Source organism: Gossypium hirsutum, chromosome A08 (assembly GCF_007990345.1).
Source record: "Gossypium hirsutum isolate 1008001.06 chromosome A08, Gossypium_hirsutum_v2.1, whole genome shotgun sequence".
NCBI classification, from domain to species: Eukaryota; Viridiplantae; Streptophyta; class Magnoliopsida; order Malvales; family Malvaceae; genus Gossypium; species Gossypium hirsutum.
The window spans coordinates 108,312,675-108,339,261 of NC_053431.1; the positions used below are offsets into that span (position 1 = coordinate 108,312,675).

General features: G+C 31.9%; 1 long non-coding RNA gene and 1 pseudogene across 1 annotated transcript; both read right to left on the reverse strand.

Annotated features, from left to right (window-relative positions):
- Positions 1-11: 11 nt before the first annotated feature.
- LOC121204500 (uncharacterized) lies at positions 12-3,163 on the reverse strand. The gene is made up of 3 exons (XR_005899427.1): positions 2,727-3,163; positions 892-923; positions 12-238 (listed from the first exon to the last, which is right to left on the reverse strand). It is a non-coding gene; the product is annotated as an uncharacterized lncRNA (long non-coding RNA).
- Positions 3,164-8,460: 5,297 nt separating this feature from the next.
- On the reverse strand, positions 8,461-11,507 carry LOC107930115 (ADP,ATP carrier protein 1, mitochondrial-like; annotated as a pseudogene).
- Between the last annotated feature and the right edge of the window lie 15,080 nt (positions 11,508-26,587).

Sequence of the window (26,587 nt, forward strand, 5' to 3'; positions counted from 1 at the left end):
CCCTTGGGTACGATATCCCGGTCTTGCCATTACTATACTATTGTTCGATAGGTGCACTTGCCTTTTCATCGTGATAATAGTTAGTCTAGGTTTGATCTTCATTATAAATATTTATTACTTGTTACAAATCACGCGATCAATCACCCTTATATGTCATGCATAGTACAAATAGCAGATGTCTCATAGCAGTAGATGTCCTCTGGCGTAGTCCTTTGGAAAGTCTTCCTTCAACAGTAGGCTTGAGAAGGAAAGGGTAACAGGGTAAGTTCAAAAGAACTTAGTGAGTTCCATGAAAATATTAAGTAAAAGTATGAATAACATAGTTTAATATTGTAAAGGATTCACTCATAGTACGCCTACTAGCGTATATAAAACTCAGACGGGCTTAGTACGCCAATAACGTGTCACATGGGTGAATTCTATGAGCCAAGACAATCATAACAAAAACATTCCATTTTCATGCCAGCCACATACCTAGAGTTCAGAGTCAGATTCATATCAGATGTTTCTATTTCATTCATATACATTCTCTCCTTATAACTCCCCATTTCAGAATCATTCAGTAGCATGTTTAATTATGTTATGCCAATTCAATTTACAATATATATTTCCTCTACCGGAGGCTACACAACGTGTTTCCTTTACTCTATTTCTGTAGATTATATCATTCATACCAGAAATAGCTGGTAGTGACTTAACATGAAAATGACCCATACTTCTTATCCTAAACATACAAAACTTGGTCTAATGACTCTGGACAAATAACTATTATTGACACACACACATACACTAATCATCTTTATAATATTATAAAGTAAATATAATCATAACACATGAAAGTAAGAAGGAACTCACTAGAAAAATAACAAAGTCTAATAGCAGGTCATTTACCTTTGTTACTCTGACCATCAGTAGCAGCTTACCTAAAAATAAGGTTATTTAAACATATTAGATTACTACTTTATTGAATTTAAATATGCATGCATGAAACATTAACATAAACCAGAACCAGAAAATTTCCTTCCTTACATACTAGTTTGACACTTATGTATGTAGAGTCAAAAACACGTAAATAACTTTAAGAATAACCTAGGGTTCATCAGTAAGTACGAGAGAGGTATGGAAAATGTATAAGTTGGCTGACTAAGCAAACCCAACTTCATACATGTTTTCTGGACTTTGGTTTTCAGGAAAAACAAAGAAGATTAACGAGGAAAATGAATATAAAGAAAACACAAAGATTTTCGATGAAGGCACTAGTACCCTTATATACTTAAGCACAAAGACAATGTTTAGTGGAAAAATTAGATAATTCCACTAACACTCTTGATTCTCGTGATTAAGTGCACTTATCATAATTTATTAACTCAGAAGAATCAACTTGAGAACCAATAGGGAAGTTGACTTAGCATTTGAGATGTTGTGGTGGAAGTAATAAAAATTGTGCAACAAAGAACACAATGATTTATAGTGGTTCGACCCCAATTGCCTACTCCATTACCTTAGCTTACCACAACTAAAGATTTTTCCAAATTCACTAACTTGGAAACCTTTGAGGATAAGGTTTAACCTTACAATCTCCCTTAAGATTTATACCCAAAATATTAAGATACACTCACTTAAGGTTTCTACCTAAACCTTAAGAATTAACCCTATCTCAAAGAGAAACAAATAAGCAAACAAAGAAACAATCTGTAAAAGATTAGAATGTTAGCCAATTAATAACAAATATAAAGAACACTTGAGTTAAATGAATACAATGAAAACTCACAAGTGTTTACAAGAAAATGTATGAAAGAATTAAGCTCTAAGTTGTTTTTATTGACGTAACACCCTATACCCTTAACCCACGCCGAGGTGGAGTACGAGACATTACCTAACTTGATCTCATGCACACAAACAATCTCAAGACAACGAGACTCGGTCCAAAATAAAAATTTTTCAATTTCTACTTTAAACTTCTTATTATGGGCCTACGAGCCCTAAATCAATCGTTAAAAACTATTCGGGACCATTCCTGGTCCTTAAACCAACTTTAAGAAATTTGCCTTTAAAACAGGGCACACTCTCGTGTGGAAGGGTAACACGCCCGTGTATCCATTTCGACATGGTCGTGTTAATGACCCATGTGGCTCACGCGGCCTAAGCACCCTGGGACATGCCCGTGTCCCACAGCCGTGTAGAATTAATTTCTAATTCACACCTACAGGGGTTTTCACACGGCCAGACACAGGCTCGTGTCAATGGCCCGTGTCTCTCACACGACCAGGACACACACCTTGTCCTAGCCCGTGTGCGAAAACATGAACATTCTATTTCTGACGTTAGCATGCTCAAAATGTCACACGGCTAAGGCACACGCCCGTGTGCTAGGCCGTGTCCTTCACACGGCTGAGACACACGGCCGTGTCTCTGCCCGTGTGGACAATATAAGGCTATTTACCAAGCCTCATTGCCACCTTTACATAGCTAGATCGAACAAATACCAACCAATACCAAAACAAGCACGATTCATATGATCAAATTACCCATATTAGACATTCATTCAACCATGAAAACGTATCTTTTATAAACTCAAAATGGATGTTAGCCATGATTCAATGCTTAATACAAAATGAAGGGTTTCTAACCCAAGCCGACCCATTTGGCCAATTTTTTTAAAGTCACAAAATAATAAATTCTAAACCCTATACATGCCATATTAAAAAATATAAATCCAACTATACCGAATGCTTCAGTCGATAGTGTGATTGATATCTCTGACTTCCGGTGATCCTTGAGCTAGTTAGGCGGCACTATAAGAAAATGGGAAAGGAAAGAAGTAAGCATACAAGCTTAGTAAGTTGCATAAAAATAAATATACAACAACAATTTATCAATAATCAACATGCTCATAACACAAAGGTGGGCATAAGCACAACTTACTCATTACCATCCATACGAGGCACACATTATATATTAAGCTTATATCTCATACGTACCAAATAGGTACCTGTACCACTCACCAAAAAGTTATACTTTTCTTCATTAACTTAAAATCATGACTCTCACTGTTGAGCCATTCAGAACGCTATCAGACATTCCATAAGCCCCCAATATGGGGTAAGTTGCCGATGCCATGTCCCAGATATGGTCTTACACTGGCTATCATCATCGAGGCCGATGCTATGTCCCAGACATGATCTTACACTAGCTCTCGCATATCCGTGCCGATGCCATATCCCAGACATGGTCTTACACTAACACATCTCGTAGTCGATGCATGTCCCAAACATGTCTTACACTGGCTTACGTCTCGAAGCTGATGCATGTCCCAGACATGTCTTACACTAGCACTTGTCTTAATGCCGATGCCATGTCCCGAACATGGTCTTACACTGGCTCTCATAATGTGGCTGATGCATGTCCCAGACATGTCTTACACTAGCCCACAATAACCCATATGTCATGGCATGAATATCCGATATATTTCCTAGGTTTGAATGGGAACTCTACTATCTCTATTATCATCATACTTTCTCAATTTCAAAATCAAGCAATTCATGCTATATTAATTCAATACAATTCAACACATATACATTAGTGATGTAGTTGTATTATCTACATACAACTTACCTCGGATTACAAAACGTACACGACTAGTCGGTTTAGTCGATTTGCTTGGCTTTCCCCCGGTCTAGGTTCGAATTTGGAAATTCTTAATTTAAAATAGCAAAACGAACTCATTTAATAACTAAATAAAATTAAGCAATTAAAATTTCACATCTTCGATAAAATGACCATTTTGCCCCTAAACTTTGGCAAAATAACTATTTTACCCCTATACTCGAAAATCGATTTTTATCGAATTTCTTTGCATCTTAAGTCTAGATGAACTTTTTTTACTCTTATAGCAACTCCAAATTCTTTCTATTTCACACATTTATTAACTATTTTACAACTTGTGCAAAATAGTCCCTTTAGGTGTTTTCATGCTAACACCTTTCACAAAAGTTGTCTATTACACTACTAAGACTCATTTTCTTCCATAAAAACTCAGCAACTATTACAAATCTATTCATGGAAAAACCCTAAACTCTTAATCATTTTGCAACATATACCCCTCATTTGAAAGTTCATGCTTCAAGGGTCTCAAAAATGCAAAAATCATCAACAAAAGGTATGGAAATCACTTACTTCTAAGGATGATAAGTTGCTGCAAATTTTGAAGTTCAAAACCCCCCAAAAATGGATGAAAATTGGTTGAGAAAGAAGATGGAAAAGGGATGATATCATCTTTCTTTATTTTATTTCCTTTTTAGTTAAATAAGCCACCCAATTCCACCTAACCTTGAAAATTGTCTCATCTTTTTCTCATGGTCGGCTATGCTATCATAATAAGGTCTAATTGCCCTTTAAAGACCCCAAATTTTCCTTCTCTAGCTATTGAAACCTTTAGCTATCAATTTAGGACTTTTGTATTTTATGGGATTTAGTCCTTTTTCGCAATTAGGCTAAAAAACGTTAAAATTTCTCCACCAAAATTTTCATGCACTATATTAAAGATGCAATGGCTCCAAAATAATAATAAAATAATTTATTTGACTCCGTATTTGTGTTCTTGAGACCACTATCCTGACTAGGCCCTAAATTGGGTCGTTACGATTGATCTTTAAGCTTTGCACATGTCTCTTGTTGTTGCTAAACATTTGGAAGATGGTATTTATACCCTCTAATTGATTTTCAACCTTTGTGGTTGTTGTAGAAGTGAATATAGCCGTTGGAGATGAAATACCAGGTCATTAACTTCATCTGCAGCAACGAGTATTGATACCTACTAAAAGGGTATCAATATTTTTTGTAATTAATGCTAATTTTAGTGACTGTTGGAGCAGGAATATCGATACCTAAGGGATTTATTGATACTTTTATGAAAAGTATCGATACTAGATCGATACCTAGTGGAGGCTACAAATTCCAGAATGTCAATTTGATATCGATTAACAAAGGGGTATGATATCTTGTAAAATATCGATACTTTTTGTCGTGGAGCAATTCTAACTAGTTTGAAAAGGATTAAAACATATTTGAAAATTTTTGACTCAATTGAAACCATTTCAACTTAATTTTACGAAATTGCTCAACTTTACTTTTATTCAAAAACACTTTAATTTGTTATCTCAAAATATATTATCCAATAAGGCTTAGTTTAACAATCTCCTCCTTTTTGGTATAACAAAACATTTTATAAATTTATTTTTAAATAAACTGCTTCCCCTTAATAAAAGTTATTTTCAATCTAAGTTCCCCCTGTATAAAAATCATTTTCGTTATTTTCAATCTAAGTTCCCCCTGTATAAAAATCATTTTCAATTTAAGGCATAAAAATTTCGAGCATAAAAATTTGAAATAAGCTCAAATTTGACTTTCATTTTGCTTTAAAAACATAGTCACTAAAATTGGCATATAAGTAATCAATCAACCATAAAATTTACCTTTCTCTTCTCCCTCTTTTTGTTATATAAAAAAAATCAAGAAAAACTCAAGAGGAAAAGAATGTGGCTAATCTAAAGATAGATATTAAAAATAAAGAACAAATGAACTACCATACCAATCAACATTAAGGTGCAATCACATAAAATTTGGATTTGATCACCCTAAAGCAATGCACCTTACCTACAAACATAGAATTAAGTTTTTGGTACCCAATATCTTTTGGGTTCATAATCATTAGTCTTCAAAATCTTAATATCTTTAGGTATCCATTTTGAAAGAGCTTCCTTGTCTTGAGTAACACTAAGTCCTTTAGGGACCCATACACTCTTAACAAGATTTCCCTTATAAAATCTTGAGGAATCTCTATGTTTATAGAAAATAACACTATTTTAACAAGTTTTGTTTTGAATTTTCTCCTTTTTCAAAAACTTTTTTAGAGTGACCTTTTTCACTCTTAATTCAAACTCAATAGTAATTGGACTTTTACAATTTAACCTTTGAGCTTTAATTAACTATTTTATCAGTTAAATTTCTTAACCATTCTTTATTATATTTTCTTATTAACTTTATAAATATTCTTATTTTTTATTTATGGACTTGGTTTATGAAAATAGGGTTTCAAAATCGTATTTTTCGATACCACTAAAAACTGGATCATTACAATTCATAGGTTGTTCACCACTAGACTAGGGAGCAATGCCAGAAAATGTGTGATCAAATTGATAACAACATTTCTACACTAAGTGGCCAAATTTGCATTTCTACACATAAAGAATGAATGATTTTACCTTTGAGGGAAACACAAGAAAATATGTTGAATCACTCTCTCCTTGAACACCATCTAAATTACATGGTTCTGTTTTACTATCTCAAGAAGCTTCGACTTCTAAATTCACCATGATGAAAGAATAAGCAAGAACAACAAATCACCTGAAATTAGCAATGAAACCACTCAAACCTACTCTATTTAGCTAACTTTGATACCATGTTTGATATCTCACTTAGCCAACAAAGAACTAAAACTAAGCTATGAACAATAGAAATGAAAACAGAAAACAAATTAAGGTTGACTTCTTTTATTGATAAAGATTAATAATCTCATAATGATGAGATCGAGTCTAATATTTATACAAAGAGGTTATGAGTTGCAAATCTTAGTCAATGCTAACAAGAATCCCACACTAACTTTCTCTGTAACAGACTAACAAAAAATACCAAAAATACAACAACTTAGAAACTAACTACTTGACCAATTGAAGAAACTGAAATGCAATTTACCTAAGCTAATGTAACATGTGCAAATACATTTCTCTAATGAATACCGATGCCAACCGAATTAAAACCCAATTACAATTCTAATACAAACTTTTAATAAATATATATTTCTTAATATAATATTTTTTCACCATAATCTAGTGTTTATTAAGACTGAATACCTACCCTGAAAATTATTACTTTCAAAATTACAATAAAATAACCATAAAAAATAATAATAAAAAAAGCAAGTTAAATTGCCAAGGACAATGACACACAATCCTTGAAACAAATTGCATGCAAATGAAGCAAAATATCAAGGCAACGAAGAAAATCAAATGTCTCAAAAAGCACCTTAATACATATATGATATGCCAATTCAAACTTCATAAACAAGGGTAAAAATATCATTAATATTATGGATGTCCATGAAGATCAAGATAAGTTTTGATGTACTTTAAAATCTAGTAGTCATTAGAATTAGATCTCTACTTCATTTATACTTCTTATGCCTATAAATAGAGACTTTGAAGAAGCATTGTAATTATTCCATTGAGCAATAAAATACACTCTCTATTGCTTCCCATATTTTCTTTGTTCTTTACTCTCTCTATCTCTCTTTATTGTATAACACGTTATCAACACAATACTCAATTTTTTTTTCATAATTCTAATCCCATCTTGTCCTTATTTTTCATTTGATAACCCCCAAGAAATTGAAACCCATACCCCAATTGCTTTCTATCCCTTTCTAGTCCCCTATTGAATTACTTTCATTATTTTTCTAACTTAGCATTCAAATTGGTTGCTTGGCTACCCCAAAATTGACGAAAAAAGAGGGTTTTAGACTTGTGCAGTGATTTGCTTAAAGTTCTCGGGAGGAATCAAATTTGATTTTTCTTTCTACTTAAGAATATGAATGATCAACAAAAATTTGTTGGATCCAAAATCAATGGAGACGTGTGTCTTGTAGATAGTGCTACAACACATATTATACTCAAAGATAAAAAATATTTTTTTATTTAACAATAAGTGATGCTCATATTAATACAATATCGAGTAATTCAAAATTTATTGAAGGCTCTGGAAGAGCTATTATATTATTAACTAAAGGTACAAAATTTGTCATTAATGATGCTTTATTTTCCACTAAGTCGCAAAGAAATTTATTGAGTTTTAAAGATATTCGTATTAATGGATATCATATTAAAACTATGAATAAGAAAAATATTGAATATCTATATATTACAAATGTTGAATGTAGAAAGAAATATATTTTGGAAACACTACATGTTTTCTAACTAAAAGTTTTTAGAGCCACATCCTTTTACAATTTGCTATAACCAGTTAGGTCATCTCGAATCTATTATGATGCAAAGAATAATTAAGAATTCAATTGAGCTATTATTAAAGAACCAAGAAATTTTTAAATTCAAGGATTTTTCTTGTAATGCTTATTCTTAAGGTAAACTAATTATTAAACCATCACCAGTTAAAGTTGAGATTGAATCTCTTGCATTTTTGAAATGTATTTATGGTGATATATGTGGGTTTATTTATCCACCATGTGGACGATTTAAATATTTTATGGTATTGATAGATGCATTAACATAAAATATGTAACATATCATATATCACTATTTGATGGTTGTCATGGTTGTCAGCAGGTACAACACTTCGTATAAAAACCTTCCCATAAACAAAGTGTTTAACAACTTGAAACAGAAACAATTATTAAAATTAGAACTTTAAATATAAAGTATCCCTGAATTCATAAAAACCAACAAATCAGAGAGGCGGCAATGGCATTAGTCACTGCTCTTTTTATCAGCTTTTTTCTAAAGCAAAACTTTCATGGTAAAATAGAAAAATTGTTTGGAGAGCAACTCCCCAGTCCCCACTAAATCTGAATTATTTTAACGAAATCTTTGCCAAAATAAATTTATCCGGACTAAAGAGTTTTTCATCACCATCTAAACCTATAAACGGAACCAAAAAGGGAAATATACCCAAAAGTTTAAGCACCACCCGATCCATATTTCTTTCCGAACACAATGAGCTGCAACTTGTCATATCCAGCAAGCACACCAGCACCAGCAATAGCACGAAGAATGTTAGCTCCAGCACCCTTAAATAGAGACTTGGCACCCTCATTTTTCAAGATCTGAGAGAATGCATTAAGTGAGCTCTTGTACTTCACTGCTTCACCAGAGGTCATCATCATTCTTCTACGAACAGTGTCAATCGGGTAGGATGCAAGGCCAGCACCATTCGTGATGAGCCAACCAAGGGCAAAGCTAGCAAAGAAACTATCCTGCAATTATCAAAGAGGGAAACAAAAAGCAACTTGTCATTACAACATTACTTATAGAAGTAACATTTACAAGCTCAATGAGTGAAAATAATAATAATAACATACATACAAATGAGGATCAGTTTAACTAGATAATGTTGTCATATAAACAAACTGCAATCAGAATTATTTAATCACACAGGATAAAAACAACTTTATATTCACATAGCTATCAAACAACAAACTAACCTGCATCTTTCCCGTCAAAACCACTGGCTTCAGGGAGTCGTACATTCCGAAGTATAGACCACGGTAAACAATGATTCCAACACATGAGATATTGAAACCACGGTAAAGCCCAGCAATACCATCAGATTTTAAAGTCTTCCTGTAGACATCAACAAGGCCATTGAATTGCCTCTCTCCTCCCTTCTTTGCAGCCTTTGCATCATTGGCAAGTCGTGTTCGCGCATAGTCCAAGGAGTAAACAAACAGAAGGGAAGAAGCACCAGCAGCTCCTCCAGATGCCAAGTTACCAGCAAACCATTTCCAGTAACCATCTCTGTCTTTCTTGAAGTTGAAAAGCCTCTAGAAGTAGTCCTTGAAAGCAAAGTTCAAGGCCTGTTGCCCAAGGAACAACGCAATAGGTGTAAAACACAAGAGAAATCAAATTAATTCAACAAAAAAACAATAGTTACAATTGCTATGCTAACCTGAGTGGGGAAATAACGAATAACATTTGCGGTGTTTCCTCTCCACAAAGAGGCAAATCCTTCATCCTTAATCGTTCGCTTGAAACAATCACCAATACCCTTGTAGGGTTCAGAGAGCCTACCACTTTTAATCATTTCATCCTGGTTCTGAATCAAAAGCTTAACACGCTCAATTGGAGCAGCAGCTGTCTTAGATACAGCAGCAGAAACTCCACCCATAAGGAAATCAACAGCAAAGCCGGTAAACCCTTTCTCAGCAGGAGCTTGAATACAAATAGCAGATGCTGTTGATGGAACCATAGGCATGTCACTGGTAACTCCACAAGCTCGGACAATAGGGTACTGCAGTGCAGCATTGGAGTAATTTTGATATGCAACATTTCTTTGGTAGAGAGCAGGCCTACGGAAAGACCCATCACACCCTTGAAAATCTTGGGAATTGCTAAAACGAGTGAGCTGCCCTGCTACCTTCTGCATGACAGTTGGGTGTTGAGCCTGATCCATGCTGACTTTCCTGCAAGAAAGCTGGCGAGTCAATTAAAAATGAAAAGAAATGTCTGCTACTCGAAACAAACATATCAATGCATCAATTGTAAAAAATGACAACACAGTCAGATGTAAGATCATGGACACAAAAGTGCTATAACCATGAAAACTACCTAAAACTCAAAATATCTTGCAGAATGAAAATTTTGTAGCAAGCACAAGCAAAAGATGCAACAAGGTAAACTAAAGGGGATATACATCTAGACGAAAATAATATGAAGCAAAATGATAAGCAAAAGCAACCCGGACACAAGAATTTAATCATCACACTAGCATATGCAGAAAACAATTATTTACAACTAATAAATAGCAAGTAAAAAACCGTAGGATCAAATGAAATACATGGCCATTTTAAAAACATCCCAAACAGTCCTAGATATAACAAATAGATCAGGTAAGCTGACATTCGATTGTTATATTACTATCTTACAAAATATTAGAAGATACGAACAATAAACATCAACCACAGTTTATCACCTGACTAACATAAGTAAATGTATTCTAAATGCAAGTATTGCACTATGAGGTGACAAATCTCTGAGGAAAAGGTTTGAAAATGTTTAAACTACAATTACATAACATGTTGCCTCCTATTAAAGTAAGCAGTAGCTACTGAGCTTAAGGGAGTGAAATGAGCCATTTTAAAAGGTCAGAAAGAATTAGCTTAAAAGTAACGCAAAGCAACAAACAAGAGAAATATAAGATTCGTAACCCAGTACCAATAACCGAAAGCAACAGGTCGGAAGAATCCAACTACAAGTAAGGGTCAGATGCAGATCGGACAGATTTTCAGGCCACCGATTGCACTCAAAGGCCAATAGATCTAATGAATCAAGACTCAATTTTACAGATAACATTGTATTTACTGCTGACAACATATCAGATCAAACGTGGACAAAATTATTTAAAATTCATTTCTCGGGAAACAAAATTTATAACAGATCTACGAATAATGATGAATAGTAGAACAGTAAGCTAACAGTTGAACAGTAGTATAGATCTATGAGAAAAGTAAGGAACTAGAATAAGTAAACAACAGAAAGAAAGAACATCGGATCTGACATGTTGGGATATTTTAGAGTAATAATATTTTACCTTAAAGAGTAGAGCGTGATTGGTGGCCACAAGAGATTGTGGGAGGACTCCGCCTTTCGGTCTGCGTTGAAAGGGAAGGACAGAGGAAAAAATAATCCTTTTTTTGTGGAGAGGCGAGCATGGACCATACTGCCACTTTTATGGGCTTTATATATAAGTGGGAGGCCTGCTCAGCTCAGGCCCCATGTGGGTAAGCAATAATTAATTGCAGTTAAGAGGTTCACTGCTCAGCTCTTTTCCTTTTTTTTTTTTAAATTTTAGGTTAAAATATGTGATAAACTATTTACTTTTATAAATTTTAAATTTTAGTTTTTATACTTTTATATTTAAGAATTTAATATTTTTATATTTTAGATTTTAAAATTTAAGTGGAACAATTTTGTTAATTTTTTTATTAGATTTAAGTTAATTAATTATTATTTTATATAACTATCAAGTGAGTTTTTTTTTCAAAATTCGCAACATTATTAACAGTTAACTTGAATTTTTAAAATATAAAAAGTAAAATAATTAAATTTCTGAAAATAAAAATAAAAGGATTAAATTCTTAATTTTAAAAAGTATATTAATTAAGTTTTTTTGGTACATATATGTAAAATAAGTTTCAAATATTAAAAATCTATGAAAAGTTTAAAGAAAAACATACCTTATACTTCAAATTGAAAAAAAACAATAAATTTTTTTCTTCTTTTCTTGTTAAGCACCAATATGAAGAAGAAAGATGATAAAAATCTCTTCATCTTTTCTTTTCTTTTTATATATATTATTATGTTAAGTAAACTATTAAATAAATATTAATTTATTATTATTTAATAAAAATATCATCCACAAGTCATCAAGAATAAATTTTTTAATTTTATTTTTAATCCTATAAAAATATTGGAAGGGCCTACTTATATTTGTAGGAGGGTTATAATATATATACAAAGAGACAAATTGTAAAAATCTTAAATCTTGGGAGGGCATATTTATATTTTTAAGAGAGCCATAATGTAAATTTAGAAAAGGTTAAATTAAAAATTTTACACTTTAGGGCTGATTGGCCCTGGGCTGGCTCCGCCATTGCATTGATGAATGGACAAGTAAGCAATGTGATTTTATTGTTTTGAAGGCTAATTCTGTACTTTGCTATGTAAGGAATGGAAAAATAATAAAACTAAGAAAAGAATCGAAATATGGAAGAAACACAAAAATTGAGAAATATTTTTAGTGAGTTTAATTATTTTTAAAGTTGATGGGCATCGAAACCACTAAATATAAATTCTTACGATAAAATAACAGTAAATTGAAATATAGAGTAGTAAGGTCGAATCCACAGGGACTAGTTGTCTAATTTCGCCTTTTCTCGTGACCAAAATTGTTATCGCGGTAATAATCGTGCCCATGACTAGTGCATTGCAACGCTGGAAAATAAAAATAGTCGTTTAAATTTGATCACTATCTCCCTTGACAGAATCTAACTAGCTTTTTTCAATTGAACACGCCAATTTGTTCATGAGATTTTGAATATAGCACCGCCGATTCAGCTTCCCAACTGTACGCCAAACGATTCTAACCTAACGCGCACTTTTTGAATTGAAATCGAATCAACTTTGAGGGATGAATTTATACTATCTTACATATCGGAGAGATAGCGAATACCGAATTGCAAAGTCTTTAGTGTGGGTTTATATCTCACGATTATTTTGTCGAAATGATAACAGGGCTAAGGCTAAAAAAGATTTAGTTAATCATGAAAAAAATCATGATTTGAAAGTAATTTTGTGGGATTGTAAAAGGTGGAAAGGGAAAGGGCCTTGGAAGGAATTAAACCAAAAAGCTAAAAGTTAAAGGAAAAAAAATTGAAAGAACAGAATATGGGTGACGCACGATGAGAGAAAAGAAAGAAAAAGGAATTTATTAAATGTCAAAAAGTAAAGTGTGTTGAGTTGGTTGTAACTATTAGATATTTATACATATTTTTAGTGTTAAAATTTAACTAGATTTTTCATAAATGTTATCACTAAATAATTTTAAATATTATTAGTATATAATTCAAAATTTAAAAATTAAATTTAAACTAGAATTTAAATTAATTATAGAGTTGTAACAATATAAAAAATCATTCAATCTTTATCTTTGAATCTTCAATCTTTCAATCAAGCCCTCCTCTTTACTTTTTGTTCCAATTTAGCCCTTTTTTCTAAGAGTTTGAATTCAGCACACCAACTTTATTCCTGATAAGAAAAATCCAAATTTAATAACATTTTATTTAATAATTATCCAAAAATAAATATATTAAAAATACGAATTTATCTTGCTATCAAATTCCCCCTACTTAGTCGATGCTTGTCCTCAAGCATGATATCCACTAAAAATAATTTGTTAATCCCTTTCAAAATCAAAACCCCCTTTCCTAGTCAAGCATACATCAAACAATTAGGTGAATCAAAAATAAATAATTGCTAAACTCAATCAATAAGCATTTTATAAAATCTCAAACAGCATGTCAAACTCAACTATTTCACTAAATTTTGGCTCAATCAAACATGCAAAACGGTCATACTCAATATATGCTTTTATTTATACCTATATAATTTTTTTTTTATTTTTTTGTTTTATTTTTTTCAAACGTAGTCAAGTCTTTTGACGTGAAGTGAGATGACAACCCAAGCGCTTCACCCCGGTTACTCAACCCGACACGTTCTCTTTATTTAATTTTTTATTTTTAATGAATTCGAGACATAATCAAAACTTTTGACGCGAAATGAGATGACAACCCAAGCACCTCATCCCGATTACTTAGTTTCACATGCCCTTAGTCGATTTATTTCTTAAGGCAGCTCGATTTGCGAAGTGTTACAAGCTACGGCTCGTCACCAAACCTTTTGACGCGAAATGAGATGACAACCCAAGCACCTCATCCTGGTTACTCAACTTGGTCACATTTCTGAATCTTCACTTTTAACCAAGCTATTTATTTATTTATTTATTTAAATGAGTACTTTCATTAGGCAAGTTCAATAAGACCAACAATTTTCATGAAATATCAACTAAGGCATAACATTTTCAATTCTAGAAAATATTCATTGATCAAGCAACCAATAGTTATTCATGATTCACCCACTTATTTAAGTAAATTAAACATAAGAATTAGAGATTTATTTTCGAAACGAATTAAAAAATTATTCTTAGCAAAACACATGCAAAAAGAAAGTATGGCATGATCCAAAATTCTCGCTACTTAGCCCATATTGCCCCCAATGTGTAAAAAGAATAATATGAATGGAGAAAGTGTACTCCCAGTTTATATTTAATGGGCCGGAGGGCGATGGAAGTGATCACTTTGTAGAATGGTGAGGACGTTTGAGATGTCGGCTTCCATTATTTCGAGGCGAGCTTCAATGTGATGAAGTCGTTCGTCTACAGTTGAAGATGGTTGTTGTTGGAAAACAGCACGATCAAATCGATTAAAATAATATTTTATTTAATTCTCAAGCTAAACTTAAATTTAAAATTAGATTAAATAAATAAATAAAAATAAATGTAGGTTGCCTCCCATTAAGCGCATTTGTTTAACGTAGTTAGCTCGACGACCTGAGCGTTATTTGTTTGGTTTCTCAAGAATTAATTCTTCCATTATGTGCAGTTGGAATTCCTCCATTAATGGTAGATTAAGGCGTCTTTGAGCTTCTCCTTTCGGGTTTGCCTTTTCCTCTATCGGAATCCTTAAATGTTCTAGTAACGATTTGAGTTCCAATTCCGAAACCTGCAAAATAGAAGGCGAGAGTTTAGTTTTACAAGGAGAAAGTACAAAATATTTACCTTGACTTCTAGGAAATTGTGGAGTCTCCAATAGAATAATGGTTTCACGAATCAGTTCTTTGAATGTTATTAATTCCTCCAATTTATCCATTGTATTCCTATAAAGCACAGTTTGTAACTCATCCTCTTCATCATACTCAAAATGAAATTTCGTTAGTGGTTCAATAATATCAAACTAGAAATATTCGACATTGTACTAGGTTGGCCCATCGCCGCATAAACATTAAATTTTACCATATTACTTTTGAATTCCATAGTGAGGGTTCCACTTCGAACATCAATCTTTGTACGTGCGGTACTTAGGAATGGTCTCCCGAGTAAAATATCAGAAGTATTTTTTGAGTAGTTGTCCTTTATGTCGATGATGTAAAAGTCTGCAGGAAAAATTAGCTCATTTACCTTTACGAGGACATCTTCCAGCACCTCTTCTGGAGATACGCATGACCTATCTGCCAATTGAATAATCACTCCTATTTTTTTCAAAGGACATATGTTTAGCAATTTAAAAATAGATAAAGTCATAACATTAATAGATGCTCCTAAATCACACATGGTTTTCTTTATGCCAATATTATCTATTTTGCAGGATATAGAAAACATACATTGGTCATTACACTTCGACGAGATTTTCCTTTGTAGCACTGCAAAAATGTTTTCTCCCACATTCACTCATTCATTTCCTTAGAGCTTCTTTTTGCCGGTGCACAATTCTTTTAAAAATTTTGCATAGCGTGGAACCTGTTTAATTGCATCAAGAAAAGGAAAATTAATTTTTACCTTTCGGAATGTTTCAAGGATTTCTTTTTCCTCTCATTCCTTTTTAACTTGGGTAAGCCTTCCAAGGTATAAGGGAGGTACCACAAATGGTTTATGAGGCACCGGCTCAGTGGGAACTACTGGTTCAGCTTCTTGTTCAACATCATGGTCACGACTCATGCCAGGCACTAGTTCTGAATCTTTCCCATCCTTTATGGTCACAACACTTGCATTTGGAAGTGGATTCGACTCAGTTTGAGATGGTAATTTTCCTTGGTTCTCCAAATGACTAACCGTAAGAGCTAACTTATTTATTGATCCATTTCTTGAAGATGTGCTTTAGTCTTTTGTTGGAACTTTTCAGTGTTAATGGCTAACCTTTTTACTATGGTTTCGAGAGATGATTTTGGAGGTTAATACTGTTGAGGTGGAGGTGGTCTTGGTTGATATAGTTGATTGTATCGATGGTTCGATCCATAGCTTAGATTTGGGTGGTCCCTCCACCCTGTGTTGTACGTGTTGAATATGGATCATAGTGCCTTTGAAGAGGCATTGGGAAGTTCCCAATGACATCTACTTATGTAGTTGTATCTTCAAGTAAAATCAGGTACGAGTCAGTAAGATGATCAGGCTTAGCACAAATTTCGTACAACAGAGTTGGGTTCGTCTGTCCTACAAGCATATTTTTAACCACATTATTAAGTTCATCAATTTTATTTACTATAGAAGGAGTACTTAGCTCATGAACCTTTCTCGTAGGTTCCATAGGTGGTCGATATTGTTAAGAATCTGCAGCCATAGTTGAAATTAATTCCCTAGCTCTTTGGGGATTCATGTTCACAAGAGCCCCTCCACTAGTGACATCAATCATTTTCATTTCCATTAGGAGTAACCTCTCGTAGAAATATTGTAGAAGCGATTGTTCAGACAAAACATGTCGTGCGCAACTTGCGTACAACTTTTTGTATCGCTCTCAATATTCATAGAGTGATTCTACTTCTTTTTGTTGTATTCCGACTATGCTCCTCCTTAACTCAGCTGCTCAAGTTGCTGAGAAAAACCTGTCAAGAAACAATCGAGACATTTCAGTCCAAGTATTAATAGATCCTGGAGGTAAACAAAACAGCCATTCTCTAGTAGAGTCAGCTAATGAAAAAGGAAAAACTCATAGTTTTATTTGATCCTCAGTTACTCCTTCTACTTTCATGCTTAGACAAACCATGTGGAACTTTTTCAGATAAGTATGAGGGTTCTCATTTTTCAAACCGTAGAAAGTAGGCAATAAATGTATTAATCTCGACTTCAACTCGAATAGTGTTTCACCTGCCGAATAAGATATGCATAGCTGTTGTTGTTCGTCCAGTGCAGCTACAAGTTCATGTATAGTTTGATCTGCCATGTCGTCTGAATCTTCGGATGAGTAAATATCTTCTGTCTAAGATCCTTCTTTAAAATCAGGTTGTGATTGTTTACTGCGTCAAATTGCTTCTCTTCGAAGTGTTCAAGCCAACTTTTCTATCTCTGGTTCAAATGCTAAAGTCCTCGATTCTGACCTAGTCATAAAGAAAAACAAACAAAAATTAGAAAATTTTCACTAATCCCCAGCAACGGCGCCAAAATTTGATAGGAGTCGAAACAACCAAATATAAATTCTTACGACAAAATAATAGTAAATTGAAATATTGAGTAGTATGGTTGAATCCATAGGGATTAGTTATCTAATTTCGCCTTTTCTCGTGACCAAAATTATTGTCGTGGTAATAGTCGTGCCCACGACCAGTACGTTGCAATGTTAGAAAATAAAAATGGGGGTTTTAAATTGATTAAGATAATAAAATAAAGAGATACAAAAAATAAAATAAAATAAAATATATTCCAAAATACAAAAATAAATTAAAAAAAAACAAATGGATAAATAAAATACATTTTAAGCCTAGCATTAGCCTTAGTGCACTCCAATCTTGAATCGATCCTTAAAATAGATTTTCCATTCCAATTGATAAGCTGGTTATAACAATCGAGGATCCCTCAAACCGCCAACTCTTTCTCTCTTAGTCGATCCCAATATCACCTGCAAATCGACCCTTGTCAAATTTCCAACCACGTGGCACGTACCCGTAATTTAAGACTTTGACAGCCTTGCGATCTGAAAAGCCCAACTCGAATTAACGGCCTCAACCATGTAAGTCGTTTAAATCCGATCACTATCTCCCTTGACGGAATCTAACTAGATTTTTCCAATGAACATGCCAATTTGTTCGCAGGATTTTGAATACAGCACCACTGACTCAACTTCCCAACTATATGCCAAACGATTCCAACCTAACGCGCGCTTTTTGAATTGAAATTGAATCAACTTTGAGGGACGAATTTGTACTATCCCATATACCGGAGAGATAGCAAATACTGAATTGCAAAGTCTTTAGTGTGGGTCTATAACTTACGATTACTTTGTCGAAGTGATAATCTGGCTAAGGTTAAAAAGGATTTAATTAATCATGAAAAAAATCATGCTTTGAAAGTGGTTTTGTAAAATTATGAAAGGTGGAAAGGAAAATGGCCTTGAAAGGCAATTAAAACAAAAAGCTAAAAGTTAAAAGGAAATTTTTTTTGAAAGAACAGAATATGGGTAACGCAGGAAGGGAGAAAAAGGATAAATAAATAATTTATTAAATGCTAAAGATAAAGTGTGTTCAATTAGTTTTAGCTACTAGGTATTTATAAATACTTTTAGTGCTAAAATTTAGCTAGATTTTTTCTAAATATTATCACTAAATAATTCTAAATATTATTAAATATTATCACTAAATAATTCAAAATTTAAAAATCGAATTTAAATTAGAATTTAAATTAGTTACAGAGTTGTAACAATATAAAAAATCATTCAGTCTTTATCCTGTCACTTTTAAAAAAATTCTTCAACCCTTCAATCTTTATCCAATCATCTTTGAATTTTTAATCTTTTAATCAAGCCCTCCTTTTTGCTTTTTGTTCCAATTTAGCCATTTTTTAAGAGTTTGAATTCAACACACCAACTTCATTCCTGATAAGAAAAATCTAAATTTAATAGCATTTTATTTGATAATTATCCAAAAATAAATATATTAAAAATACAAATTTATCTTGCTATCAAATGTATTAAAAAATATATTTTTTATATGTTAATAATTTATTTTATGTATGTGTTTATATAATAAGTATTTTTTAATGTATTTAAAGTATTATGGCAGTCTTAGCTATGAGGATACCGGTTGACTGAAAAATATTGGAAGTCTTATTTTCTAATTTTTGTTGTATCTAATTTAGTGCTAGCAGAGAACTAGCGTATGCTTGCTAATGTTATGCATTAATCATCACTGATTTAATTCTGTTCTACTCTCTATTCAATAAAAAAAAGTATTATAAATTTACGTTTTTTTTACATATATTTTACATATACTAAATTTTCTTACACTCACGATCTAGGTATGAAACAATTTATATTAAAAAATATTTATAAAATTATTTTAGCAAAAGATTACTGATGGAGTGGTAAGAAATTTTAATTTAAATTTGTTGTTCTCGTCTTCTATTTTCAAATAATATTCTTCAGTTGTTTTAATTGAAATATTGTATAAAAGTATTAAATGACAAAAATATCCTTATAATAATATTAATTACCCTTTACAGTTAAGGTATTTTAATAATTTCAAAACTAAGTTAGTGTCGAATTGATAACACCAACTCAGTCAACCATTTTATATATAGTATATATTTGGTTATTTATGTTATCTTTAGTATTCTATTTTAATTATTTAATGTTATTTTTGTTTAAATTTTATTCATGTTTTTAATAATTTTTCCATATAATTCAATTAGAGAAAATTGTGTTTTCATGTAAATTTTATGACTTAATTCATGAGATATTTTTCATATTTGTTAATATTGGGGATCGACTCGATTAAGCAACGAACAAGTAAAAAAATAGTAGAAGAATTTGAGAAATTGAACACACAAATTTAACGTGAAAAAACCTCTCCAAAGAGGATAAAAAATCATGGACAAAGATAATTTTACTATAATGGAAAAAGATCGAAGAGTACAAAGATAGAGATAAAAACTAAATCCTGAAACCCGAAAAACAAAGAACCTGAAAAACGTAAACGCAAAATTCTCCAAAAGTTTTATGAGTTCTGATCTCTAATGAGTGTATTTTCTAATGTTGTAAAAGAGCCTATTTATAAGCTAAATTCATGGGTCAAATAATAATAAAATTATCTAAACTAACCAGAGTTTGATTGAAACAAATAAGCAGAGTTTAACTGGAAGATTATTTCTCAAATTTGACTAAAATAAGAGTCATACACAACAAATCTCTACCTTGACTCATATTTCCACAACACCATCTTTGCCAAAGCCTGTCATGGGCCTATCTTGATGCAGGGAATTAACTAAGTCGAATATGTGCTTAGAAACTGGAAGACTTCTAGCTTTCGACTTGTACACTACTAAATCAAAACTAACCCGAGTCTGCTTTTCACGAACACAGTACCCTAACTTTTCAAAACTTGCATCCAAAAGAGAATCTCTCTTCAACGAAATGGTCATACATTTTTTCCTCCTATGACCAAGTTGCCTCCGCTCCAAACAAATTGACTTCGCCTCCGTAATGGATGAGGGATATCCGATTTCACCAGTCACTGTAGAACCTTCCAGAATATAGAGACTGTCGGTTCTTTTACTTTTAATAAAATAAGAGCCTCACGAGACACCTTAATGCCGTTCAACTCGATGTTGATTTTGCAACCTTTTGAGCATAAAATATTCAAGGAAATGAAATTCTTTTGTAAATCAGGTACATACCTGACATCTGAGAGTGTCCTAATCGTCCCATCGTGCATCCTAATTTTAACAGTACCAATGTGAAGAACCATTTTCTATTGGGACATATGTGAAAAGAACATCTGGAAAGAACCATTCTCTATTAGGACATATGTATGAATCGTTTTCCATGCGCACAAATCCACCTTCAATCGAACAATATGTGGAGAACCATTCTCTATTGGGACATATGTGAAAAGAAATCTTGAATCTAGGATCCATTCGAGCGTAAGCTCGAAGCTTTCACTCATTGACACTGACAAGAAATCATCATCAATTTCGTCGGCCAAATAACACCAGCTGCATTTTCCCGGTTACTCTCAGCAGCCCTTTATTTCACAGTTTATAACAATATGCTTTGACATGACCTAACTTCTTACAATAGCGACACCTTTTGTCTCGTTTCTTTGATGCTACCAAAATGAAAGTTTGCCTATCTCCCTTGCTATCCGAACCAAACTTATTGTCGAGTTTGTCTTTACTTAACAAATGACCCTTCACATCCTTGAACGAGAGTTTTTCTATGCCATAAATCAGAGTCTCCCTGAAAGACTTGTATAAAGGGGGTAAAGAACACAATAATAGCATAGCTTGATCTTTATCGTCAATCTGAACCTCAACGTTATTTAAATTATTTAAAATGATAATGAATTAACTGATGTGATTTGTAAGAAGCTCACATTCATTCATGCGAAACGTAAATAGACATTGTTTCAACACTAAAGGGTTAGTCAAAGACTTAGTCGCATAAAGAGTTTCTAATTTTTTCAACAAGGCGGATGAAGTCATCTCCATCAATGCCTCCTGCAATACCCTATTCGCGAGGCAAATTGGATTGCAGACAAGGCCTTTTCATCAAGCTCTTCCCATTTTGACTGATTTAGATTCTCGGGCTTTTTCTGGTAATAACCTTTTTCAAGCCGATCTGAACTAAAATTGCCATCATCCGAACTTGCCACAAATTGAAATTTGTGACACCATCGAACTTCTCAATTTCAAACCTTGTTGTTTCCATCTCTGAACGGATTAATCTACTAAAATTGAACTAGCTCTGATATCACTTGTTGGGGATCAACTAGATTAAGTAACGAACAAGTAAAAAAAATAGCGGAAGAAATTGAGAAATTGAACACACAAATTTAATGTGGAAAAACCTCTCCAAAGAAGATAAAAAACCAATGGCAAAAAATGAAGAATACAAAGATGGAAATAAAAACTAAATCCCAAAACCCGAAAAACAAGGAACCTGAAAAACGTAAACACAAAATTCTCCAAAAGTGTTATGAGTTCTAATCTCTAATGGGTGTATTTTCTAATGTTGTAAAAGAGCCTATTTATAGGCTAAATTCATAGGTTAAATATTAATAAAATATCTAGACAAATCAAGGTTTGATTGAAACAAATAAACAGAGTTTAACTGGAAGATTATTTCTCAAATTTGACTGAAATAAAAGTCATATTCAACAGTTAAAATAATTTTATTTAGATAAAAATTTGTGAAACATGACATATTTATGTCCATATTTCATACCAAGAGCAGTACAAAGGGGATTTACAATTCAATCTTGACCCTTTTAATAAAAGGTTTTTGGCTTACCCATATTTTATGTGTCGAAACCATTTTTAAATCGAGTTTTGGAAAATAGGAATCGAATTTGAGATAAACGAAAACGGGAGTCGCCACCAATCTTTTTAGGTGTGATTGGATCACCTTTAAAACATTTTGTTTTAAAATCATTAGTTTTGGTCTACGAAATAAAAAGAACGGGTTCGGGATTCGGTTACGTACGAGGAAGGATTAGCACCCTCGTAACGCCCAAAAATTCGTACCTAATTAATTATCAAATGTCTTTAAGGTCAGAAATTTAAAATTTTTAAGATGCAATCCTCTTTAAAATATATTGATTTTGAAAATTGGGGTTCACTTGTATCAAAATATTGACACTAGGTTAGCCTTTTTTGGAAATCACTATCTCGAAACGACAAAACACCACATCCAGTAAGTTAGGACACAATGCTTTGAAATTCCAAGACAGTTGCTCGTATTTTGAAAATCTTAAAAACTTAGAAGGGTACTTGACTATTCGAACTCAACGAGAAAAATTGCAACCCAATAAGTTAGGGCACTACTTTTCTCGATGCTTCCAAACACCAAGCATTGCCTTTTTATTTTTGAAAACATTGAAGTCTCGTTTTTAAAACCGATGCATGAAGGAGCATATTAACATAACATATGAGATAACATGTTATAATAATAGGTAAATAAAAGCACAACAGCATAAATATCATACACTAATTAACATATAAGAAATAAAACATGACAAATTTTAAAAAGAAAAATAAACATAAAACGCGATATATATTTAAGAAGAATAGGTAAAAACCCATAAACATGTAATTCAACATATATTTAATATATAAATGATGCATGATATACAATTTTGACATATATATATATATATAGAGAGAGAGAGAGAGAGAGAAAATATGCATTTGAAAATAAATTATAAAAGTCTAAGATATTACATAACATATAAAATACCTAACATAGCAATAATATATTAATTCTAAAGTAAAAGCAAATATTGTATAATAATAAAAACATAAGTTTTAAAAATATATGTATAATATAAACAATTGATAAATAGAATGAGCCTATATAAAAAAATGTGATATTTAATAACAGATTTAAAATATAATATATAATAAAAATATATTTATAAGAATAATAATTATATAAAAATATAAATATATTGGTATATAAAATATCAAATGTGTAAAAGAATTTATATTTATAATAAAATAACTATAATATATATAAGTATAAGTTTAGAATAATATGAAGTAAGTAATTAATGATGAAATATACGTATTATATAAATTATAATATTATAATATCTTCAAAATGTGTAATAATAGAATATGAGTAAAGTAATTATTAACATATAAATAAAGATACGTATATAATACAAGTTAAAACTTTTAATGATAATAATATATAGATAAAAATATATAAAGGTATAAAATATAAAATAATTATAATTTATAATATGAAAGTGTATATATGTAAAAATAATATATAATAAATAATAATAATATGAAATAATATATTGTTAAAATGTAAAATAATATAATAGTATAAAGATATATAAACATTATGTGATAAAAATATACTATAATAAATAATAAGTAATGATATATGTTAAAATATATATTAATATAATAATAGAAAGATATGAAGTAATATAATATAATAAAATATAAGTAAATTATTATAAGATATATAATACGTATATTCATATTAAAATATAATAGTATATGTATAAAGTTAAAAATAAATAGATTATAAATAGATTAAAGGGGATAAAAGGGACTAAATTGAACATAAATAAAAGTCAGTGGCTAATTTAATAAGAAAATAACTGAGATCAGACCTAATTGAAACGGCCATTAAAACACTAGGGACTCATCGGGAAATTTTCCCTTGTCCCTAAACGGGATCGTTTTAAATCCAGGACTTAAAACAGTTACTACAAGGACTAAATTAAAACTGAAACAAAATATCAGGGCTAAATCATAAGTAAAACAAAACAAAATTGTAAACATAAAAAAGGTGGAGGGACTAACTGGGTAATTAACCCAATTCTCAAAAACACGCGGATCCTCCCCAGGTAATCGGGTCAACGCGCGGATCCTGGGGCCTTAAAACGTCGTCGTTTTAAGCTTATCAGACTAAGCTAAAACGGGACCGTTTTGAAAGGGCTATATAAGCCAAACTTTAAGCTTAAAAATCATTTTTACACCGGTCTTTAAAAAAAAAGGGCCTAAAACGCTCTGCAGAAGGGAAGAGAGAGGTCCTCGGCTCTGGCCTCCGGCTACAGTGCAGTGCTTGCAGACGCGCCTCACGCGCCGCCGTACGCGGTGTCTGAAGGTTCAAAACCTTCGTCCTTCCACAGGTAACCTCTTTTCTTTTAATCGTTACTGTTTTTTTTAAAACAAGAACGATTCATAAATTCGTAAAAGAGAAAAGAAAATAAAGTATGGAAAATAATCACCTTCTGAAATATTATTGCAAATGTTTGGTGTACAATGCTTTTTGTGGTGTGTTTTTCTCTATTTCTCTGTGTATTAGTGTGTCTTTTTACAGATTTGAGAAAACGCTTTATAGCCTTGATTTACTGCCTATTTTGGAAAGAAATGGAAAGATTTCTTTCCAAACTCTGTTCTAATCTATTTACTGCAATCTTGCTTTGATTTCTTTCCTTTTCTTGCAGGTGACCGCGAGAATCTCGAGGGCTGCTGGCGTTGATGGAGGCCTGAAGTCTGGTGGTGAGGATTCGTGGTGACGGTGAGGCGCTGATTACGGAGGCAGAGCCTTGAATGGTGGCCTCGATTCGGGAGCTGGACAGACGCTCCCTGAACCTTCTAGAATCAGTAGCGGCTCGAGGAGAAGGAGAGCTAGGGTTTCTAACCCTATCTGAAAGTCATTTGGGCCCCTACTATTTGGGCCTTCGGGTTTGGGTCTGCAGTAGGTTAAGTTTGGGTTTGTAAGTTATTTGGGTTAAGGTTGTAGCTGGTATAGGGTAATAGGTCTAAGGTATTTGGGCTTAACAGGCCTTGGCTGTAAATGAACTGTGGACTGTTAAATAAATAAATATTTATTTATTTATCTATTTTCTTTTGCTTTATTCAAGCCCGGTCAAGTTTGGGCTACTACATTATGCACTTGTTCAAATTATTGTAAGCTTATACAAAATTTTACACATTAATAATTTGTTTCATACTAATTTTGATATTGATATATTGATATATTCATGTTGTGTTTATATTTTTTTTTGTGTTTTTCATACTTAAATTATTTTCTCATATTATGTCTAATTTATTTTTATTTTATATTTATTTGATTCAAATTCAAATTCAAATTTATTTACCTAAAATTTATATAATAACATTTATAATACATTAATGTAATTAAGATAAATATTGTTTTAAAATATTATTATCTTTTTTATGGAGAGAGAGGGAAGTAAAGATTGTTCCGAATTTTCGTGTTGAAAGATTTAACTTGAAACTTAATGAGGGTATTCTTTAATTAATATTATGTTTTAGTTCAAAATCTAATATAGTTAAAAATTTTGTTAGTAGGTTGATGTGAATTTAAAAAAAAAATTGAACTTAAGATTTCCTAGTCTTTTAAAAGGTAAATTTATGGTAATCAAAATAGTTGTTTTTTATTAATTAGATTCTATTTGGTAATTGGTTTATAGTTGATAATTAATTGCTGATTGCAATAATTGGTTTGACTAACTAATTTTCTTGACTGTTTATTTAAAAGTGTTTGGTAAAATTTAGCTGAAAGCTGATATGTTTATAATACTTTAATTTTTACAGAACACTATCACCAATGAATTAAAACATCAATTATGGAAATTAATTAGTGAATATTTTTAAAAATTTAAATAAATAAATTTCCTAATTTCCTTATTTGCAAAATTAACCTTGTGGAAATCGATAAATATTAATATTGTATCAATATAATTGTAAACTATATTCTTAGTGATAATTATGTCATGTTCTTAGTATGTAAATTAGAGATAATCATGTCACACTCTGGATAAATTTGTCAAGTAGCATATTCCAATTAATATAAAGTTGCATAAAAAATCATTTTACACAAGTAAATTGAAAATAAATTAAGAGTACATAAATATTCAAGAAATAGATATATATCCAAGCAAGTAAAAAAATATTTAAGAAACACAACGTTGTCTTCTAATTGCCATCAAACTAG